The sequence below is a fragment of the Dermacentor andersoni genome, chromosome 5 (genome assembly GCF_023375885.2).
Source record: "Dermacentor andersoni chromosome 5, qqDerAnde1_hic_scaffold, whole genome shotgun sequence".
NCBI classification, from domain to species: Eukaryota; Metazoa; Arthropoda; class Arachnida; order Ixodida; family Ixodidae; genus Dermacentor; species Dermacentor andersoni.
This window is the reverse complement of record NC_092818.1, coordinates 126,949,773-126,974,104: the sequence shown is the minus strand read 5'-3', so window position 1 is coordinate 126,974,104 and position 24,332 is coordinate 126,949,773. Positions and strand designations below refer to the sequence as shown.

Genomic DNA, 24,332 nt, shown 5'->3' with positions numbered 1-24,332 from the left:
TCCCATCATGGCAAGGCATACTTCGCTTTAGAATTGACTAGGCACAGTTTCTGCGTAACGCTATAGCTGCTACGAGTAAAATACTTGGGAATGTGGGCTGATCCTAAAGACGTCGCAGTCTAACACAGCGTCTTAAAGCATTTGTACATTGAATGCAGAAATACGATACGGCAGATAATACACTCGCTGTTAAAGTATAACGTTAAGAATGAGCTAGTTCGTGAAATAAAAAAAAAATGGTACAGAACTACCAGGTAAAGCGTTAGACAATGCTTTTAATAACCATATTGTGAACACAACTGGCTACTTGACAATAAGTAATAATTTAGATAATGTCCATTACTGTTGCAGCTCAGTTCTTTCTTTATCCTGTCAGTGAAGCCGAAGTGGCAGACGTCATCTCAGACGAGTCGATCTGGTCTTTTATGTATTCCAACAATAATGTCTTCTGCTGTCAACAGGCCAATTCCTTTCTTAATCCTCAAGGGAACCTGAAAGTTGTTAAACACATAAACATTCATTTCCATGGCATTCACGCTGTGTGAAATAGTTACTCTGCATAAAAACGCGCTAAGCACGAAGACGAAAGGAACACATACGACAGGATGGGCGCGTATGTGTTCTTTTCGTCTTCTCATTTAGCGCGTTTTTTATGAAAACTGTCAAGACGAACCAACTCGCCCAAACCAAGGCATTGTAGCTACTCTGCATTTTAAATATATTATTTGCGCTTGGACTTGTTGAGCAAGGACTCGTTCGCATAGTTCAAGCACGTTGTTCATTTCCATAAACCTTGCTACGCACTCCGCGCAAAACCAACTCCACTCTTCAAATGTTCCAGATTAGAGAGACAATCCCCCGTTTTCTAAACCATTCGTTCCCTCAATCCTCTACTTTCGTTCTAAAAACGGCTGCCCGCGCCGCCCTTCTAAAGAAGTGATCACAGAGCTTCATTGGCATTCCTTGACAATTCTTCAGAAGTGTAGCGTGCACATTAGTCAAGGGGTGGCGCTGTGTTCAGCTAATTTGTGTGGAGGAAAAGATTCCAATCGATGAGCTTTGGAGGATACAGGGTACGTGCGCCCTGATTGTTTTTCTGGAGATTGCTATTTGGTTGCCTGTGTGACGTACAAAAACAGTAGTACGTACCTTGGTCTTGTCGGTGCGAGTAAACTGAACACTGCGCAGAGAATGAAAGAGGCACAGCTTGATGGACTAAAGCGCGAAGCGCATCCCGAGGCAGTTCCGTGGCCCAGCACCGAAAGGAAGATAAGTGTACGGCCGGATGGATTCCACGTTCTCGTCGCTAAATCTATTGACAACACAGCATCTGTGTCAGCATGACAGTTCACAGTAAAAATAGAATTTACGAATAAATATTCTCACATTCGCTATTTGGATAATACAAGCTTGTATGCGCTGTGATAAAGAGCTCAACTTGGCAGCATATCACTCTGGCCGCCAGCCTAAATGTGTTGCAGTAAACACTTGGTTTTTTATACCCAACAGTGCACTTCCCGCCTGCCGCTAACGGTCATTTTTCAGATTAACGACGCAGAAGAACACTGTTTGTGGGATGGCTGCTTGATGATGAGAGTGCTGGGGCCTGCAAAATTGCGTCTGTGCGCGTCATTGCACGCCAGTGCACGTCTGTGTGCATCTGTGCGCATCTGTGCGCATCTGTGCGCGTGTGTGCGTGCGTGTGTGTGTGTGTGTGTGTGTGTGTGCGTGTGTGTGTGTGTGCGCGCATGTGTGCGTGCGTGCGTGTGTGTGTGTGTGTGTGTGTGTGTGTGTGTGCGTGCGTCTGTGTGTGCGTGCGTGCGTCTGTGTGCGTGCGTGCGTCCGTGTGCGCGTCCTTGTGCGTCCGTGTGCGCGTCTGTGCGCGTGCGTATGTGGGCGTGTGCGTGCGTGTGTGCGTGGGAACCCGCGCTACTTGCTTCAGACTCACCAGCTGCCATTACACGATTATATGTCGCATTCTTACGCATCGCTCAAGGATCAAACTTCTCAACTGACTGCAGCAAAACTAAATATTTCATTTACTTGCCTTTCAGGATTGAAACTATCAGGATGGCTGAAGAACTCCGGGTCGTGATGTATTGCGTAAACTGGGATCACAATGGAGCACCCTTTAGGAAGCTTTATACCTGTGTCGCCAAGAACGTAGTCGTCGTAGCTGTACCGTGTAAACCTTAAATGGAAAATGAAACAAGTAACCCGCTTTCAATAGACACATGCTAAATTCTATTTCTCTCATTTGCGGTCACGGATATTGGTATAAATTATGTGGCCGATATAAAGAAAATGAGCGCTGATGAACACGGAGGTTTCACGGCCAGAGCTACAAAGCACAGTTGGCAACATGCTAAGAGAGGCGTCTTTGATTCAATTGGAGCGCGATAAACAATGTTTATTGTGGAGATAAAGTTCGGCGGTGAAGCCCACCTCAGAGTTGCATCAAGTATCTCTAGGGACACCTCCATGTTTTTCAAAGTACCACAGTTAGGCACTCCACGTAAGTGAAGGTCGCAACAGCTGCTTATACTTATCCTGCGCTATTCCTACTTTCTCGCACTATGTTGGCAGGACGTGCTTCGTTTTTGCAGTAAGCCATGTAAGCCCATAGTAGGGAAAACAACTTTTCGTACAGAGGCGAAATTAATCACTGGCCAGATATAAATGCCTAATTATCTTTCAATGTTGGCTATTGAAGTGGGACAAAGTGCCAAAATTAAGACTGCCATAAGCTCAAAGTCTCACTCCAAGAATATACAGATATTACGAAGCTTTCCGTTCTTCTTCAATGTTATTTTTCAAGCTCACCTGACTGCGCTAGGAAACAAGCGTAGCCCTTCCAATACTACACAGTGCAGGTACTTCAACTTGGACATGACGTCCATACTGGGCTCCAGGCCCTGAGCAGAAAGAATACAGAATTAGCCGGGGGAAATTTCTCAAGTACGAAACTGCCAAGCGAGTATGCAGAGCAAGCTGTGAATAGCCTTGACATGTTCGGGCTAGACCTATTCGTCGATTGGATTGGTCATACAAGTCGGTCGTGCAATGCTGCATATGAAATGTTGAATGACACTGTCTGCGTCTTAATCTAAAGCCAAAGTTTATTCTGCGCCCCATTTAAGTCTTTCAGCAAGGAGTCGCTTGGTCCTATTTCAGACATAATAGCACACAACGTTTTGGAAGGTTTCAACGCACACTTAACCACCATGAAAAGCATAATTGCGCTCTCAGCTCCCATCTCAGTCCCGCGTAAGCTCTGAAGGAGGTACGAGTTATAATTTAAAAATAGGTATTGCTTTTCATTTCAATTACTGCTAACCCCAAAGTCAGGGGTCACACCAGAGTAACTAATGTTGGTATTTTTCATGGACGAAAGGCAAACTCTCTTAACAGGACAAGTTAAGCTAAACTTTCAATCTGTTTAATTTGTTGCAGGCATTATAGTCACGCCCCAACATAAGCATGCCCACATGCTGCGACGCGCAGAAAGAAGTGTACTTGCGTTCGTGTCAGTGCACTCGTCCACTTCATTTCGTAGTTTCTCTTGTACTTTGGGGTTTAGAGCAAGCAGGTACACAGTGAAGGTTATCGCTGACGTTGGAATCACCTGACCAGCCAGTAAGGAGAACACGCACTGCGCCATTGCCTCGATTTCACTTAGACCTTCGTGGAAGCAAACATGCACTCAAGAACTGATTTCAGCAATCAACTCATAGACTGTTCATTGAAGTACAGAAAACGAGAGAAAACTGTAAAAATGTATCGTTGTTTAATAAAAAGCAGACGTGGTAATAAGTTAGCAAAAAAAAAAAAAAAAACCGCAGACTTGAGGGACCCTTCATGATTCCAGTCAGATTTCCAGCGAAGTCGTTTCTTTCTAGCAGTAGCAATAACAGTTTCAGTTGTCTGTAATTGAGTCCCACACTTTAAAAAGTTGCCTGCATATAACTGACGCGTTTGAAACCTCAGCCACTCGTACCACTTCCGAGAATTCGATAAGAAAAGATTGCACAGGTAATAATCCATGCAGACATATCTTAATTCACCAGAACATTGCCCATTGTGCCCCGCTCCTCTTTTTTTTTTTTTGCTAAATTTAATCTTTGTTGTGTTAAAACTTCTCCCAAGGCATCACGAATAATTCTTCGTTCTTCGTACAATATAATTTTAACGCTCCAGATTATTTTCATACGTAATTCACTGCAAAGGCCTTAATTAGTACCCGCACTTTGACATTTGCGTGCACAATAACTATAAAGCACACCTTATTTTTGCCAAATATAAGCAAGGTGCCTTGTTTACTTCACGGAGGTCACCAAAGAAAGCAACCGTGCACGACGTATGACGCATGGCAAAAATAAAAACTCTAGTAGTGATTCGCAACACTTATAATTCATCCAGGAACGTGAGAATTTTGTCAGACATTGCATTATTATGACCTCCTTTTCAACGAAATATAAAATTAATGTAATCTACAGTTATGTCGGTAGAGTGAGAAGCATGGCTGATAGCAGTCATATGACAATTTCCAAGACGAAATTAAGAAATTGATTTCAAGCGATACATGTGATCCATCCACATTTACCTTCGCACAGAAATTTACCATAGCACTATTATCATTTTCGCTAAGTTCCAGTTCTCCAGGGCAACGGGATAAACTGTACGCCACTCATAAAACAAACTCATCACGCTCTAGAGCGCTTGTATACGTAAGTTATGAACAGAGCTCCAATCAGCACGTCAATTTAGAACTTTGCAAATACATCAACCATTTCTAGACCCTTTCTGTCACCAAATATAGAGAAGTTTCCGCGTTTAGTTGGCTGCGGACGGCAGGCGAACCTTATAAGACGTATGGAAAATGCGAAATAATACTAGGGTTCAATAATTATTTCTAATGCTTCTAATAAAAGCAGAAACGGTAAGATTTCGCGGCACATTGCACTTAAGATGCCCTGCGTACGTTTATAATACATCAACAGTTTGTGTAATGTAGAGTTATCTCGGGACATACTCTTTCAGAATTTTTTTACAAGAGCTTGATCCATATGTGTTTAACTTCGTACACTAATTTTCGCTAGCCTTCCACCCTGGTTCGATAAATTTGAGCTTGGTGATATTTGTAGTTACGCCGAGGAAGCTGGGTAAACTTTGCCTATGCATTACCCAAAACCTGTCTTCTATTTTCGTCAAATAGAAACCAGGTACATTGTTTTGTTTACCAACGACACTGGAGAAACCAATAAATCTGGTATGAGACATGAAAATCATAAGTCTCCTTACGTGCATTGAATGTCAAAGCACTGCGACTCTTGCGCGCAATATACTTTTCTCTTCGCCATGTGCTCGAATTGGGCAAAGTCAATTTTCAGGGTTTACCAACCAAATTTTGGGGGTAGACCAAATCAAGTTCGGGAGTGGGCCAGGTCAGTTTTGAACATGGGTCAACTCAATTTTTGATTTAGGCAAAGTCAATTTTGCGAGTAGGCCACCCAAATTTTGGGTATGGATCAAGTCACTTTAGGGAGTGGGCCAGCTTGGTTTTAATGTGGCTCAACACAATTCTCAAATTGGGCAAAGTCAGCTTTGTGGGCGGGTAATCGAAATTTCGCGGTGGGCCAAGTCAATTCTGTGAGTGAGTCATGTCGGTGTTGAAAGTGGGCCAACTCAATTTTCGAAGTGGGCAAAGTCAATTTTTTGTGTGCGGGTTATGTCGTCCGTCCCTTGGCTGATCAGCGTGGGATTTTGAAGCGCGAAAGGCAGTAGGTCCAGCACCAGGAACGTGACGTCATAACTTGGTCACGTGGGTTTTGTAACCTCCGATGTTAACGCTGGACGCTCGCCGGCCTTTCCGCTTCGTGGGGCATATGCCTTCACATTAACGACTGCAGTTGATACTCAAACGCTATACTTGTGTCCAAACGCTGAAAAAGCGCTTAAGTACATTTTTTACTTACGTGTATTACTGTCTGCCGAAACTTGCTTAGTGCCCGAAACAAGACCAAAAAGCTTGTTCGCTGGCTTCACTATATTATCTTTGTTGGAATCCAGGCTGCCTTCTTGGGCATCCATCATGAGTTGTAAAAAATCATCGTGGCGCTAAGAAGAAGAGGCATGATGTTGCTATAACATTGGTTGTTAAAATAAATTTAGTATCAGAAGCACGAAAAAATGCTACTTTAGAAAAACTCATTGGAGGACTTAAGTCAAAAGTTGCTCGAGGTCATACATGGCCAACTTACCCAATATGTTGGATCAATATCAATGGCGATTAACTTTTGAGCAACAAATGACCTTCAGTTCAGCCTGGGCTTCCCTAACATTGAAAATTGTATTAGGGGGATTTACGGGTGAAAACAAAGATCTCATTCTGAGGCACGCCGTAGTGGGAATCGGGTTTGAGCACCTGGTGTTCTTTAACGCAGGTGCACCTATATATAAGTACACGAGTGTTTTTGTATTTCGCCAGCATAAAAAAGCTGCAACCGTGGCCGGGATTCAATCCCGCCACTTCGTGCTTAGCAGCGCAACACCAAAGCCATTAAGCAACCACGGCAGGTATTTTCTTATGTTGGGGGGCCAACTCCAAATAAGCAGCTGTACCATGCTGTATGCATGGTAAAGAGCCCTTAGTGGTTGAACTTAATCCTGATCGGCTTATTGTTGCGTCTTTTAATGCCCATGCGGTGCTTTCCCAACATATCGTTAACATATGGCGAAACTAATTGTACTGCGTTGGCATTCTTAAGGTACTCCGTGCACGTTCCGGGGGCTACTTATATGTGTGTATGTACGTAACCCCTCTCCCACCTACCCGGGTCACTGGGCGGTGCGCGGTCACATGGGAGGCTCTGCTGAGGGAAGAGGTTTCGGAACCCACCATCGGACTAACTTGGGTCACCGAATGTGTGCTAATGTTTACATACGTGCTGCTCTTCAACGAAATCCTTTCACACCGATATGGGTCGTGGTAGATGCGGTACGGGGTAGGTATCGCTGTTCAAATACACTATTTGACGCCGACTTGCAGTAATGTTGTATGACGTACAGGGTATGTTCCACTCGGCCTGTGCTGGTCTTCAATGAACATCTTTGACGCCAACGTATGTAACTAGGCATGTTTCATTGGGAATGTGCCTATCTACAGGCGGAATCGAGCCCATGTCACAAGGGTCCCTCAGGGTTAGCAACCTGACACATTAGCGGGCTGCATAACAAATGCAAAGGGCATATGCCATTTTTCAATGAAAGTCTTTCACATCAACGCTTTAGGAAGCAGTGCCATGAACGCACTGGTTATATGGCGCTCTTCAATGAACATCTCGCCAACTTGTTATGAGAACTAGTTTGATTGAGAGTATATATTTCTCTAGAAGTCCTTGCTCACGGATGATAATGCGCTTCATCATATGTGTTACTTGGGTGATGTGTTGGCGAAGAGGTGCAGGATATGTGCGGCCTTGCCATAAAGCTATGTGAATGCCTAGTACGTGAAGTCTGTATTTCCTTGGAATGAGATTGCCATTCAGGTGCAAGGTTTGTAAAGAAGCAGCTGATGCGACTTCACAGCCACGCAGGTAAGCTTAGGGTGTTGAATGCTCTTATACTATGCAACAACTTCCTGTAGTGCGTCTTGAACTGCTTTTTCCGACTCTGTGGTCACCCAGGTTATTACAACATCGGCGTACAGGGTGGGATGCGCGTTTTGATATTTGTGCTGCATGTTTGGAACACTGATAGCTTCGCCATGGGCCACACTGAACAGGGTGACTGAGACAACTAAATCCTGTAGACTGCCTGTACCGGAAGAATGTATGATGTCTGAATGATTTTACGTAGGCTGAAGGTGGACATGTGGTAAGATAGAAATGCACGGAAGTGCCTTTTCTGTAACCAAAGAAGGTGCAGTCGTTTAATATCTGGTCATAGGATGACTTCTGACAGGGCTAGCTCTATCATTTATGGATTGAAAACTTTCAAGAGCAGCACCGTCGAATCTAAGTGGGTTTAGCTTTATTTTAGTACGCTCTCCTCGTAGTACATGGTGCGAGCGATAAATCTTAACTTAGCATCGAAACTACTATAAAACGCCTTCTTCAAAAAAGCGTCTGTATTTCCTTATTTATAGACATCAAAATATTTGAATAGATTGCCAACTGGCTTACATATAATGGAATATTGGTTCATGTCTTTTACCGCAATGCAAAGGTGTTGGTTCGGTGCTTGCTTTCTGTGAACTTGTACATTCCGCTGCTGGCATGAGCGTTGTGCGCACGCACACTAGCAGACTACCATTCCTACTGAGCTGCTGTGTCAGAGGTTTTAGCTAAACAGGCAGTTAAGGTCAAGCTAACATTATCTATGCTTCGCTTGGCACAAACGCCAACGGTTTCTCGCCGGTCTCCTCTCGTCAACGACACTCTCGCGGGACAAGCTCCCCCAGCATCGGTCATCCCAGCCGACCAGCACCGCTGCAGCCTTCCCCCTTTCCCCCCCCCCCCCTTCCCGTCTGTCCTGTGTCTCCCCACCTTCCGTACGCTACCCTCCTTTTCTATGAAATACCCTTTAAAAGCTGCACGCCGCCGCCCCGAAGAATACCCCCTGAAGAAGGAGCCGAACAGGCTCCGAAACGTCGGGCTAATAACATACACTTATTTAGTTGGAGTCAGTCTGAAAGTTCTAATCGATTTCCCAACCAGACAGGTAATTCTGTCGAAGTGTTTAGCTTCAAGTCTCATCTCGTGCACTGTGACGCCTGCAGCGCCGCTGGCGGTGCTATTCATCAAGCCAGCATGGTGAGACACGTGGTATCTGCCAGGGCCCTGTTTCTTCGGCGTACTGCGTCGCGTCCACACACCGTCCGATCGAGGAGATCAAACGCGATTATAAGCCTTGCTGTCGCTGTCAGTGGTTTGCCTTTTTTGGCAAACCTGTCAATTTTTTTTTAACTATAATCATGCATGATTCACTGACCAAACAATCGATTGGCGTGCATTATGTGACGACAAAACCAGTGACACGGCAAATTACTATCAGCAATTCTGCACGATTCTAGCAATGCATTTTGCACAAAAGGTCGCACCGACTGGTCCACCAATTCACTACGCATTAACATGAGGTACGTACGTGGCCAGTCTGGCGTCTTTCGTTTATGAGGCGTTGGCAAATGTTTCTGAAGTACTCCAAGTCATCATCTGCCACTATACTTAGTCCAAAATACTTGCTGACTTGTGGAAAAAGTGCTGAAAGTGACAGCTGACATTATCATAATTTCCAGTAAACCTGGGAAGGAAGGCTTGAACAAATAATATGCGACAACTTTCGAAGCTTTACCTAATACAATATGTGCATTTATAATGTCTTTTTGTGCGAAAGTAGGCTTGACAAAGAATCGGCATAATTTGCTTACAATTTAAAAAAAAGCGCGGAAAGTGACTAGGTGGAGGATTTTTCGTGTGTTCTTTGTTTCACGCTTTACGTAAAAGTACTATACTATGTACATTCCCAAAAACTTTACAACCTTTGGTGCGTATCTTTTTATCACAACGGTAATCATCTGCCTTGCTGGCATGTCCTTTTTTAAAGCTCTCTGTTCGCTACTTTCCTGTCAGGAGTGCTGCCAGGTTTATAACGTGCACGCCGTTCGTGATCTGCTAGTACCGGTCACGCAAAGTTAAATAAAGAAGGGCACGCTAGATGAATGACCATTATTGTTCTGTGGCAAAGATACTCTCCAAAAGTTGTAAACTGATTTTAGACTGTAAAGCTAAATGCACGTCGCGAAGTTATTGAACGCGCTATCAAGTTAGTGAAGTCGATGACATTGTTCTGAACGTTGGAAGTAGCATTGCTGGAAGGTTTAAAGCAAACGAGTGCTCGTATTTCTGTGTGCGTGTGTGCGTGCGTGTTTACGTGTGTCTTTGTGTGCCGTATTCAGAACCGAGACCAAGGCTTACTTGCAACAATAACCTTCCAGGACATTCTTCTAGCAGATGATGCCTTATTGACTTCTGTCACAAACTCGTTGGTGGAGTCCGGGTGGGAGTAAAACCTTGTGCCGAACGCGCACCTTGCGATCACGTCCAGTGAATAGGGGCCGAAGAGTCTGAGAGAAAGCAATGCAAACCGGGAGTGTGTGCGTGTAGGGAGGGGGGGAGGGGCGTAGAGGCAATTTTTCGTATTGTAATATAACATGAAACATAAGAAAGTAGCGGAAGCTCCGCCACACACTAGCTCTGTGGCAAATGTTATACGTCCACGTATATCTCTCGCGGCCATCTAGGTGAGGAAGGTGTATCGAACCATTGTTTTGCCTCAGAACGGAACCAGCTAGTTTATATTAACGCTTTCGCGCATGAGTATGAGCTGTCGGTAGACATCGAGAATGTGTCTAAACCTTAGATATTTATCTAATGAAATGTGGTGGAAGTGTTGTATTTCAAGCCGTTAACCAACTGGCGGTACTGTTGTTTATCAACAGCTGCGGGCTCATCCAGAAATGTCACAGTCACGGCCCATCGGGAAGGATCACCTGGTTTAGCGGATGCAATGAAAGCATCGGTTCTTCTTCAGTCTTCGTGCAATATGAGAAACATAATGGTGCATGTGCGTGCGTGTGCGTGGCGATATGATCGGTATTTCTTAGAAATAACCTGTCACGATTATCACTCGCAGCCGACGCAGATGGATGGACACGGATGGAGACAGAGCGCGCGAGGAAGCTCATACTTGGTACAGACATAGTGCGCACAATAAAAATTAAAAAAAAAGCAAAGATGACACTGCTTTGTAGAGCTTTGTGTCTCAAGGGAAAGAAAGGGCTATCCGACAAGCCGTATTTGACAGTTCTGAATTATTTTGGCCACCTCGCATTATTTAACGAGCATTGAAATCTCCACACACGGGCCCTTGTGCTTTCCATTACGATTGATATGTGCCTCTTTGAACGATAACCAAACATGCAACCTCAGACTCAGCCGCATAACGCCAAAGCGGCCGAGCCAGCGCGGCGATAGCACAACGTGCGAATCCTCACTTAAATTTTCACATCGATGTCTTCATTTCTTTCCGCGGCTTCTTTAAGGTAGTTGGACGTAATTATCGCGCAGTTCTGAATCAGCGCATAATTCTGCAAAGCATCCCACACAACCTTTGCACACAAAAGCAGATAAGACCAAAGTACGGTTGACGGAAAACTAAGTGATCATGTAATATAGCAACCAGAGACAGTTGCTGGTTTAAAACGCTGCGGTAATTCAGAATTTTTTTAGTCAGAAAGAAGGCGGGGTTATATAGCGTAGATCATGAAACGGAACAGTTAAAGCAACACCCAACCAGAATTTTGATTTGTATAATAAACTGTTGTGGATATTCTCAAGCAAAAGCGGTCCGGCGTGAGCAACTGGTGCAGCCAAAAAAAAAAATACTTGTTAAGGTTTACAAACTGACCTCTGGCAGCTTATCAAAGATGCAACACTGATATTATTCTGTGTGCCATATATAGCTACTGTATCATTATAGAATGATCGTGTGCTCAGTGAGTGCACATTCTGCGAAATTGTACATTCTTAGGCTTCTACGACAATAATGACCCCCTACCAAGACACTAAAAAACTTTCTTGCGTAGATCGAAAAATACAGAAAATTAATCAACACACACTCGACAATTTCAGAAATAAGCTCATAAATATTGCCTGGTAAGTAGTCTACGACTCGAAAACATGCGATGAAGCCTATGATAATTTTCTGCGCCTGTTTAAGAAAGCGTACTTCGAATCATTTCCGCTTATCCTTATGAGGAAGTCAGCACGATCACGTAAACCTTGGATAACTAATTACTGCCTCAAACTAATCAAGAAGAAGAATAAGCCTTTCAACAAATTTTTAACCACACGCAGCCCAGAGTACTGGGAACTATTTCGAAAACAAAGAAACACAACCAATACATTCCTGCGTAATGCGAAATGCACGTACGTGCACAATATTTTTTTTCTCTAGAAAACAGTTATAAGCCTGAAGCCATGTGGAAAAAAAATTAATGACCTCTTGAATCGTTCCAATGCAAATCAATATATCACTGAATTAAATTAAACGATCAATCAGTACAGGGTACTAAACTGGCACAAGCTTTTAATTACTTTTTCCTGAACCTAGGCAAAAACTCCCGTAATTTTGAAGCAATCTATATGGTTGAAAAAGAAACCCAAGAGCCTTTTTCTAAACCCGACGACGGAATCTTAAACTTTCGCAACTCTTTGTTCGCTTAGAAACAGCGCAGCTTTGGACGTATATAATTTGCAATAAAACCTGTAAAATACGTAGCCGATTTAATTGCACCGGTACTCATATCTAAAATATAGCCCTCTCAACCGGAACTTTCACACAAAAGCGAATTTCAAAAGTAATTGTAATTTTTAAAAGCGGAGATAAAAACAACATCGCCTATTACCGACCAATTTCTCTTCTACCGCTGCTTTCTAAAGGTCTAGAGAATCTGTTACATTCTAGGATTTTTTCTTTCGTAGGTAAATTCAATTTGATGACTGAATGTCAGTTTGGTTTTCGCAAAGGTCGATCGACGGAGCATGCTCTGTTACCACAAAAAGAAATTATTCTAAAAGCATTTGAGGAAAAACAGTGTGTTATTGGAATATGTGTAGATCTTTCAAAAGGATTCGACAGTTGGAACCATGGCACATTATAAGTAAAACTTGAACTTTGCGGGATAAGAGGAGTACCTTTAAAACTTTTAACATCATATTTTAAATACCGGGAACAGTGCGTTTCTATCAATGACAGCCTGTCCCCTCTGAAACCGATAAATGCTGGTGTTCCACAAGGAAGCATTCTTGGACCGCTCTTGTTTAATCTATATGTTAATGATGTCAATAACATTAGCAAAACACCAACTTATATAATCTACGTGGATGACATGACTCTTCTATTTCGTGGGTCCAACATCAATAAACATCAGTTAAACATCAATGATTTTCTCCAAGGCCTGCTGACATGGCGTAATGTCAGCGTTAATTGATTGAAAATCAATACAAGCAAAACTAAAGCAATCTTTTCTACTCCTAAACAGTCGCCAGTAGTTCTCACAGAAAATCTTGTGCTTGACAAAATGCCTTTAGTAGTTGTTCACTCTTTCAAAACACTCGGTGTATACTTCCACAAGCATATTTCCTGGGATACGCATATTAAACACATTATCACCAAACTTTTGAGGACTGTCGGCATTTTGGCTCGATTACGTTTTTTTTTTACCACTCAATATTGAATTACTGATTTACAACGCGTTATTCTTGCCCAGCTTAATCTACTGCTTTCTTGTATGGGGCAAAACTACGTCATACAAATTACAACAAATGTGTGTGCTTCAGAAAAAAGCCCTTAGACACATAGCTGGAGTACCCTTCAATGCACATACCGAACAACTTTTGAGACGGTTTAATGTAGTACCTGTTCCTAATTTATATTCACATAATATGCCCATGCGATGTAAACATAGCGTGAATACTAGGAAAGACATCTAAACGCTGTTATCGCACTTGAATACTAGGACACCTACATACAACACACGCATGAAAGAGTATTGGAAAGTCCCGTTTTGTCGAACTAAATATGGAGAACAAATGCTTCAGCACCGCATACCTGCACTTCTAATTTTTTTTTCATGAACGAGACATCGATGTCACAACTGTCAGCAAAAACACACTGCGCTCGATCTTTATGGCGCATTCATGATATCAGTTCTACGTGGATGTGCTTGTTTGAAAACTAATATGCATTTCATTAAGGGCATTTCATTTCATGCATACAACCCTGCCATTCTCTGTATTTTCTGTTTTTTTTCTTTTTTCCTACAGAGAATATGTGAAATTGTAGTCCGCGCCTGAAAGTTTGATATTGAAATGTCTGACAGTAGGAGAAGAGGGCCCATTTATTCTAACCTGCTTAGTATATGAAACCATGGGCAACGTAACTTCGAGCGACATGTATGAAGCGAGAAAACCAGAACGAGCAGACGGGTCCCCCCGCCTAATGTAACAGCATGCGTTTAGCCTGATCATTTTGGGAGAGCTTGTCGAGCTGTAAAAACCAGAATCCTCCGCCACCCCGGCGGGGCCCTCTTTCTTACGAAGCGAGGTGCGTTTGCTTGGAAAAGTTTTCGTGGTTTCCTGTCAGTCCGTCTGTCCAGCGCTGTCTGGAGAGGAGGGGCAAGGGGGAAACACCTAAAGCATGTAATGTGGGATGAAGACCTAAATCTCCCTTGCCCCTCGTCACCACCACGCCACCCTCCACCTCTCAAATAGTTCCGCCGCTGTCCTTCGCATTGAAAGGATGTGCTGCAGTACCCAACAGTGCCTCCCATTCGACTTTTCTTTACCGTGATGGTAATTTGGGCGGGGGAGGATGAGTCCGATAGTAGATGATGATGAGTCTGATGGAGTCTAGGCAGGAAAGGAAAGAAGACGTCACACGTGCTTTTGTCCGCGTGCCGGGCATGGAATGTTCACTGTTCGGGCTCGGGTTGTGGAAGAGTGAAGGGGGAAGTTGGAGAGCTGGACACAAAGTCCCGTCTCCAGGGCCCATTCCTGCTAGTGGCTGCGCACCCTCGCGCGTGCTCGACGGAAAAAGTAGGTCAGACTGGCCACCGAACTTTCCCGAAAGAACTAGAAAAAGATGACTCAGAAACGACGGAGGGCGCGTGACTTCGCCCGTGCTAGGAGTCGCCCTCTCCCCTTCGTTCTCACGCTCGACGTCGACGGGGCGAAAGAAAAATTGAGAACCTCCCAGAACAGACGATTGCTCCTAGCCAATAGGAAGACGAGACCGGAACTGGAGAAGGAGTGAGTTTGTACGGAGGAAGGAATTTGTACAAGGAACTCTATGCGTGTATGGACGCCTGCTTTGGCGCTAGTAACAGACAGATGCGGCGCGCGTCTATAAAATGAAGTTGATCGCGCGCTGCGGTTCAGCCCCTAGCCACCGGTTAAACTTGCATAAGCCCGCCCGCTTAGGAGCTCCCGGGGGACGCACCACTCTTGGCCAGCCACGGACCATCCAGGCAGCGTGCGCCAGTTATCGGGACGGCCACCGTTGGGCACCTGCGGTCGCGTCGGACTGACGAAGTGCCCGGTGAACAATTAGCATCCATTGATGCGAAAATGCTCGGTCGGAAGCATCAAAGTGGTGCGTCTAGACGGAAGGCGAAGTTAGAAAGAGAAGAGCGTGAAAAGAAGCTACCAAAGATGACAAAGTACCTACTGAATGCAGCTTCCGCGGAGTAGTATGAACGCTCTACCCAGAGACCGTGTCAAACTCCCAATAGTACCGACTGTGCTTCTGTGGAGGACTTGCGAACTCCATCACCACGGTTTCCTGGCAAGAAGCAAGGTTTTCCTCATCTTGGTTGTCTGAATCCTGTGAAAACGGTGCCAACCTCGGTCGTCCATATTTTTGAGCAACCGACGCTAACCGAGCCCTGTCCTGTTTGTGAGTCAGCAACGTCTACGCTACTCGGCCGAGCCCCTGCCACAGAGCTCCAGGTGTCCGGTCCGCCACGCCCGATTTCTACTACTGCTGATCAACAGGTGCCAAACCTCCCCGATGAGCCTCCGTCTACTGACGAGCGCCAGGAAACAACACTCCAAGAACCGACTCACTTGTTTCCTGTTAGTTTGGCTTCAAATAATCATTTTCCCACCCACAAAGTGTGCCTCGACAGGACGAATGAGACAGCTTCTCGCTGCGGCCACAGAGAAGTACAGACACCCCACAGCAAGAGGTACGTTGCGAGATTCTCCGAAGTGACCTTTCTAAGTGGCCGGACGTTATTAGTGACAGTTTTCGGAGTGTATGGCTTGAGAAAGGGCCATTGTATTTTCAAAATCGAGCAAAACAATTTCCGTGTTCCGATAGACAATACAAAACTCAGAAACGCTATATGTCACCTCATCTTTTTGTGCGAAAGGCTGGAAATGGGGAGGCGTACCAGCGACACTGGTTAATGTACTCGGAGTCCAAAGGTTCCGTTTACTGTTTCATGTGCAAACAATTTTCGATTTCAAGCAACCCCGTGCTTTCACCACGCACGGCTCTTCTGATTGGAAAACAGCAGAAGAAAAGGTTTGCGCACATGAATATAGCGTCGAGCACCGGAACTACGTGGCAGCATGGCTCACCCGCTCTAAATCAAGCAGCACAATTGACAAAGAGCTGGTTAAGCATCTTGTCACTGAAACCGCTTACTGGACAGAGGTGTTGAAGCGCGTAGTCGTTGTAGTTAAGCTTCTAGCAGAGCGCAACCTAGCGTTTAGAGGCAGTGAGGAGATTTTTGGTTCACCGAGAAATGGCAATTATATAGGAGTGCTTGAGGCCATTTCCAAGTTTGATCCCTTTTGTAGAGGAGCACATCAAACGCTACGGGAACAAAGGAAAAGGTCACCCATCGTATCTGTCAAAAACCATTTGTGATGAATTTATCGAGCATATGGCAAAGGCTGTCAAGGAACGTCTCGTTGACGAAGTGAAACATGCAAAATACTTCTCTTTAATTGTTGATTCGACTCCAGGCGTTACTCACGTTGATATGTTGTCAGTTGTTTTACGATACTATTTAAATGGCAAAGTGTACGAACGCTTTCTTGGATTTGTTCCAATTGAATCGCATACCGGCTTCTATCGTTTCGATACCGTGATGTCCCTTTTGACGACCAATGACGGGGCCAAGCTTATGATAATGCGAGTACTATGTCAGGAAAATACAAAGGACTGCAAACTCAAACACGTGAACGAATTGGCAGTCTGCGACCCGTGTGCTGGTCATTCACTAAACTTAGTTGGCGCGTGTAGCGTTGACAGTTGCCTTCAGGCAGTCAAAATTTTCACTGTAATTCAAAGACTGTATGTGTTCTTTGCTGCCTCACCTAAGCGATGGCGGTATCTTCTGGACAGCATGGGCGGAACTGGTCAACGGCTTGTTTTGAAAAGTCTATCTGAGACCACGTGGTCAAGACACGCTGAATCATGTAAGGCCATTCTGAAAATTTTCAATGCAGTCTTGTGTTGCCTTGAAGCTATATCAAAGAACGAGGAAGAAAACGGTGACACTAGGAACGAAGCGCACTCTCCCCTCAAGAAAATGACAAAACTAAAGACTGCATTCATGGCGATTTTCTGGAGTGAAATCTTGGAGCGCTTTGACAAAACGAGCGTAGCACTTCAGAAACCAGGCCTAGACATTTCAACTGCTGTAGACCTGCTGAGCTCTTTACAACGCTTTGTTAATTCTTTGCGAACTCTCTTTGATACCTTCGAAGAGAGAGCACGCACGCTAAGTACCAATCAATGTTATCAGGATGAGGGCAAACGAATCGTTTTGAGTAAGCACCCGGACGGAAAAAGCGATAGTGCTCTACAAGGTAGAAAAAAGTTTATCGTAGAGACCTACAATGTTGTACTTGACAGTCTAGGCTCTGCTTTGCGAGTGCGAAAGGCTGCCTACACTGAACTCTGCGAAAGGTCCGGATTCTTAAAATTGCTGACAGAAGTTGCGACTGAGGCCTCTCTCGCACATCAGGCTGAGAAGTTGGTGAAAACCTTCCAAAATGAATTGGAGCTAGCATTTTCCGTTGAAATATTTCAGTTTGCGAACTTTCTGCACAACTCTGCGTGCCAGGACACGAGTCCCCTGGGAATAATGAAGTTGCTGCCCGAAAGAAAGCTTATTGAAGTGTTTCTGTACCTTTCTATTGCTTTGGGAATGTACTTAAGCAGACCCGTGGCAAACTGTGAGACCGAACAATCGTTTTCCAAGTTGTCGATGATAAAAAAATTGCCTTCGTTCGAGCCTCCTTGACGACACGGTAAGCTCGCTTGCTATCATGTCCACTGAAAGTGACCTCCGCCGCGATCTATCCTTCGAACAGGCTATATCTGATTTCGCCAAAGCGAAGGCGCGAAAGATGCTATTTTAAAAGAGGACTGTTTGCGCTGTACATGAATAGTTCCAATAAGTTCGTTGCGTCGCCTCTCAGCCTCCATGTTGCCAATGAAACGCTGAGCAGTGTAATTCAAGATACGCAAATCTTCGTTGTTTGTCTCTTGTTTGTTCTTCTTGTGATAATAAGCGTGCTTATAAAGAACTGTATTTTAGTCGTTTTTGATAGTGCCACGTTTATTTGGTGTCGTCCTTGCTTGTCTTACTTTTAACGAAAATATTTTCTAATAATGTTTTGTAATTACAGTTGGTAATTTTGGATTTGTATTCTAGTGCATTCTTAAGGTGTTTGTATTGCCTTAAGTATGGTATATATCTATTGCATATTTATAGAGTAACGTGTATAACGATTACTGCAGTTTGATACTTGAAGTTTAATAAAGAATGATTTGGATACAACCATGCGTCTCCTCACGGGATTAAACTTAGTGATGCAAACAAAGCCTAGCTTCAGAAGGATCGACATCTGAGCTGTGTTGTCTTTTCTACGTTCTTGTTCGTCTTGAGTGCACTAAACTTATCCTTAAAGCGTAGCTTTTGCTGAAAACAGAATGCAGATTAATCACAATGTGAACATATGTGTTGGTGTTTACAGCAGCACGCGTTTCAAGCAAGTTTTGTTGTTTTCCTTATAATAATAACAATAAGAATAATCCCGCTGATCGCACTTCGTTCTTTTTAATTTGGTAGAATTAAACTGAAACATTGCATATTTCCAGTAGCGTAGAAGGTGACAGGGGCGGGGGGGGTCAGTATAGCGAAAGGGGGACTGCATGCGCATTAGCCCTGGGCCCCCATTTTTCTTAATTCGGCCCTGTGTATGCCTTGTAAAGGGGGTCCGAACCTCTGTCAAGTGAATTTACTTTCACTTTTTAGTTCGGAGTTTCCCCCATTCAATATGGAAATAAATTCAACTCAATTCAATTAGTTGTTAACATGGCAACCTTTCCAAGTCCCTGCTTTCACCTCGAGGAAAACTTCAGGATATTATCCTTATGTGGTGGATTGCACTAGGACACTTTCCCATTGCTGAATGTTGTGCGCTGTCGCAAGTTGCCTCTTTGTTGGAAAAGAAGAAAATATCTCTGTGCATCCTAGCTGGTAGTTGAAGCAAATATCTCTCTTAGAGAAAGAACAGTCGCACTCGCACGATGGTACGCTGGTATATACGTTTCTTACTAGGGAGTATGAGCAATAGCTGATCTATCTTGTGTAGCGTGTAACCTCAATAAAAGCGGTAGTTTGAGACTATCTGCTGCCGGCACTGGGCCACAGAAACTTTCCACAAACCACTGAACATTTCAACATCCCACCACTGCTTACAATGAAGAAAATGTATTTGATAATGCGTGATCGATAATTGCTGCATGCAATCACTCACCTAGAAGAGTAGATTGTTGGGCTAGTTGGTCGCCCATAATTGAAGTAGTAACTTAGCGCGATAAAAACACGGAAACAAGAAAGTTGGACAAGTACAAGCGCTTGTCCTTGTCCACCTTTCTTGTTTCCGTGTTTTTATCGCGCTAAGTTACTACTTCAATCACCCACCTACCACACGAGCAGAAAGAAGCGACGGCATTTTCATGTCTCAGCAGGGTAATAAATTGGCGCTACACAATAGTTGAATTAGCACTTTCTCACGTTGTCGAGAAGCACACTGAGCAACGCTTGATTGCGTTTGCGGCATCTTGCTATACTCACCTTGCGCAGCTTTCCAGAGGAAAATGCTGGCCTCCAAACGGTACGAATTGATCGCCAGCGATCCGCGGCTGCCCTGAAAATCATGCTATCCAAAATAGAATTTGTTCTTTGTTGCAACTGCAATAGAAAGCGCACAAAAATAATTAGTTATTTGATGACGTAGGGCCTCGTCTGTTGACATCGAATGGCCATTAATTCTGCCTTTAAAGGGAGAGCGACAGACAGAGAGCGGAAAGAGAAAAGTGAGGACAGGGAAGTCCACCAGGCGCGCGTCCAGTTTGCTATCTTGCAAAGGGACAATAAAGTTAGTGAATAAAAAAGGAAAGAAAGGAATGCAAAAGCAGCAAGAACACTGACGGTACCGCTTCACCCTGAAGTACGCATCTAAACCACGATGTTTTGTAAAAACTGTCCTCTGATCTGAAATTCAGCTTTCTCGAAAGCTTTAAGGGTCCTCCGAAAATGAAGGCTTTTTCGCATACATTGCGTTTTTCGAAACCTGATGTGCTTGAAACTTCGCATCGATTATGTCAGGAAATCAAGAAATTGTTTGAGTACAGTTGTTCTTGCCAAGCTGACATCACATTACTGTTGACTACAGAGTATAATGTGCCATTGTTAGTACGACCTTCTCAGCAACATGCTAGGTACTACTAACCATTGATGTGCGCGTTATACACTCACGGCGCGTAGATCAATACGCATTGTTTAGATAAATGAGGAAAAGCAAAAAATGTAATTAGTATACAACCTTGTTCGGTACATGCTGGAAGTCTCTGAGCAGAACCTGTTTTATTAGATCAGGCTCGGCCACAAAGAGGCAGGGTTTCGCTCCCTCGTAGGCACTGAATTGAATGGAAGAAAATAATATTATCCAGCTTGTCGACTTTAAGCAGCCCAATTAGCGTGCAAGGTGGAGCCGTTGAGATGTTGAGTTTCGTATAAAATGACAGGCATAACTTACAAATCCTGTCGTTCGTAAGTACTGGTCGCCATTGGCCACCTTCGCTAATGATGTTCCAGCAACAGGATTGGACTGTGTTAGTTTATACGAGCAATTCATGCGTAAGAGCCTTTGTGAATACTGGGCCCAGTTTCTCATGTGACACGAGGCCGAACACTGAGGACAGGCATCCGTAATCCCACTGCTGTCCACCTCTGTGAATGTATTCATCACAGACTCTTTTCACAGAAGAATTACAATGATATCTGTATCAGTTAACATGTAGATGTCCAGTGGAACTCGTAAAAAGAGTAGTCATGCAGTGAAACATAATAATCAATAAATAAATCATTTATTTAAAATAAGCTTTTCGGCAAAGACACCTAGGCTGTTAACGTGTGAGAATGCACAATCATTATAGTGTGTTTGGTGAAGTGTTTTCGATTTATGTTTTCGGCATGCAAGAAACTATACTCTTGAAGTGTTCGACAGCTTGGTAGGGCACGAACTGTAAGATGATCTCGTTGGACAGAATAGACATTACCACCCTCGTAATGTGGTCGAAGAAGAGAGCGCACGTTATGGTATCATCACTGACGAGTTGGCCTGCTTTCTCATAGGGTCAATCTCTCCACGGGCGTCAATGAAAGCACTACGCACACCTTTAGTCAGTCAGAACCAGGGAGCCGCCGTGGCGTCGGGGTAGCGTGCTGGTCTCGCTCCCCGGAGACTCGGGCTGGGTTGGCACCCAGACCGAAATTTATCAAATTTCCTTTACAACGTCATAACTTACTTTGTTTACATGAACCTCCCTGAGAAATTTCACTTCAATCCGAGCATTTCGTGCGTGTTTTTTTTTTTCTTTACGGCGTCGGCCATTTTCGGTGCCATCTTTCGGTCACGCCAACGCCGACACATTTTCGCGTAATGAGGTGTATAACGCCTTCGCACTAAAAAAAAAGTTTTCGTTGAGTGGAATCGTAGTTTCTCGAAGAACGTGCTCGTGGTCGCAATAATAGCCAACAGTAGTGAGTCCAGCATACCAACAGTAAATGGTATGACTTAACGGTGCGATTGTCACGAGGAATGCTTTCGAGAATTTAAACGGTTAGAAGTGGCTAAATAAATAGTTTCGGTACAAGTATTACTTTTGATACAAGATCAAGATTTGGGACATTGAAGATCGCGCGCCAAAGTCATTGTACTGCATGGAGCGAGATATGAATAAATCAAAATTTAAACCGACCACTTTATAGCGCTATTATTTCTGCTGTATTTGTCCTGATTTTATTAATATCAAGATTGCTAATGGAAAGTATGCCTGGAATGTTTTGCTTACAAAACATTTGCGAAGCATGCAGTATCGCTGCGTGCCATCAAAGACCAATGTAAGTGCTTCCTTTCACTCAAAGACCCAAAAGAATCTTCTTCAATTCAGAAGCTGACAATCGCGCCTTCGCATTTACGCGCCTGCTAGCCATGACTTCGTTTCGCTGCAAAGCCGTCGTGACAATTACACATTCCTTTTCTATCCAGTAAAGTGTAGCTTCTAAGCAAGGACAGGTTCTTGAACGCTTACCCGAAGAGTCGTCCATATTTCTTGTATCTTTCCTGATCACTCAGGCAAATTGGCTGTAAAAAAAATTCGCATGATATTTCACTTAGCTTCTAGTCTTCATGTCTGTTCTAATGCCCGATTGTCCTCTCGCGCACCGCAGTTCTGCCTTATTCGATTGCTTGGTACTGCTGATTACTTCCAACAGCCTGCAACCACCAATGAATTTTACAAAAGCTGTTGGGAAAACACGGGGAAGGCGAGAGATGGAAATTCAAGACGATGCGAAAAACGAGAAGGTGAAAGTTAGCTTTCACCTTGTTCTCGTTTTGCTTTTGGCAAAGACTGTTAGTGTGCCGAGACTTTCACAAATAATTTGGCCCAGTTTCCGTCAGTCTGCCCGACTGTAGCTTCCATACCCAACATTTCAATTTCGCGGAGGGATGCGAAGCCATAGTATACGTGCAATTATGACGTCACGATCCGATGGAACCCTTGCTATGGCGCGCCATCGCAGGCCTAAAGGCAAAGCTTGACCCGCCACACACTCAGGGGAAATTGCTAGCGATGTTTGTTTTGTCGTGGCAGGTGAAAATGTACCTTCAGAAATGTAAAACCTGGGATGCCCAACATATCTACCGGGAAAAACAAAGTTATTTCACGAACGCCTCAAAATTGGACACCTGAAGGCGCATTTTACGCGCACAAACTGACGTGCTTCGTATGAATATTTATTTACCTTCAACAGCAGTCTCTTGGCAGGCCCGAGTATGAAAGAAAACTCTTCGTGCGCCACATTTTGGCTCTTCCAGTAGTTTCGCTGTCTTGCAATATACCTGTTGCAAAAAAAAATTATCATCGTGAATACACACGTTAATCTCACGGTTCAGATCACGCATCGCTCAGACGCGTGTGTCCCAATAGTTCGCACTCATCCACTCAGCAGTCACATTAGTGCGTTGGCGCACCAGCATCGTGCCGGCAGCAGAAAGCAGAACGAAATCGAACGCTTTTGTAACGAAGTGGTGTGGGCTTCCGAAATTATTCGTTAACTTCCTGTAAATGTGACGCATCGCGCCGCTTACAGTAGGACCGGTACGGAATTTTCCCTTTGTTAAGCAGGCCATTGCCTTGCGGAGGCGTTCGTTGTAGATGCAGTAGATGCACTCGACTGCACTGTCCTCGCTCCTCTGTTTAGCTTAAAGTGCAGGGGTGGTATTGTGGATACCGTCAGGTTCCGTTTTGTCATGTTTCATCGTGTTGGTGTTGTGCCACTCAGATACGCATGAGCGTTTGCTTAGCTTCTTCGTTGTCACGCAGGTAAACATAACACGTTTCGCTCGCGTCTTCGCGATAGTCCACAGTTCTGGGCAATAAAAAAGCATGCAGAAGTGTAGATCAGGAGCACTTACCCTATATTCCTATAAAACATTTAATTAACCGTACATCGTGATCTCCGAAGAACCAATTTACGCATTCCTTTATCTTAAGTTGCGATTATTTGCAAGTATTCGATAAAAAAAATACGGAAACTGCAACACATTTGCTCGCATTGCTTTGAACATCGATGTGTCTCTAAAAGCACTTGCTTTGCTATAGAGGGTGTCCCAGCTAAATTTAGCAAGAGTTTAAAAATATGCGAATGCCACGTAGCTGGACCGAACCAAGGTAATGTTGCTTGCCGTCGGAGATACTCGAATTACTTTTTCTCACTCCACCTAATTAGATACGTAGTCGTAATTAAGTCACTCGAGGTACTTTGCAAGTATTCGCGGGCTTCTTTCCCGCTCAGAAGAACACCTTTATGTAGCACGTATTGCGCAACATAAAGCTGTATCTGGAGTTTTTCATGTTGCTCTACAATATTGTCATTGACACTTTTCATCCAATTATCATATTCGAGAAGTTGATTAATAAAGTAGGACTAATTATTCAATTAGGCGGGGGGAAATAATTTTAGTATCTCCAAGTGACCGCGAACATTGCCTTGGTTCTGTCCAGCTACGTGGCATTCGCATTTTTTAAACTCTGGCTAAAGTTAGCTGGGACACCCTGAATGTGCGTAATATTGCATCAAATACGTGTCTGTGCCCTAAGGAACGAAAGGTTTA

The 24,332-nt window shown here is 44.0% G+C and overlaps 1 protein-coding gene and 2 long non-coding RNA genes across 4 annotated transcripts in view; 1 reads left to right on the top strand and 2 right to left on the bottom strand.

Moving 5' to 3' along the window:
- LOC129385062 (uncharacterized) overlaps positions 1 to 24,332 on the top strand; it is a 254,450-nt gene that overhangs the window by 115,243 nt on the left and 114,875 nt on the right. The gene's annotated exons all lie outside the window — the stretch shown is intronic.
- Positions 2,898 to 10,145, bottom strand: LOC140218508 (uncharacterized). The gene is made up of 4 exons (XR_011894789.1): positions 9,975 to 10,145; positions 9,145 to 9,260; positions 5,976 to 6,117; positions 2,898 to 3,681 (listed from the first exon to the last, which is right to left on the bottom strand). It is a non-coding gene; the product is annotated as an uncharacterized lncRNA (long non-coding RNA).
- LOC126532067 (uncharacterized) lies at positions 10,480 to 23,165 on the bottom strand. The gene is made up of 5 exons (XR_011894790.1): positions 22,961 to 23,165; positions 22,246 to 22,298; positions 20,475 to 20,568; positions 19,724 to 19,840; positions 10,480 to 11,146 (listed from the first exon to the last, which is right to left on the bottom strand). It is a non-coding gene; the product is annotated as an uncharacterized lncRNA (long non-coding RNA).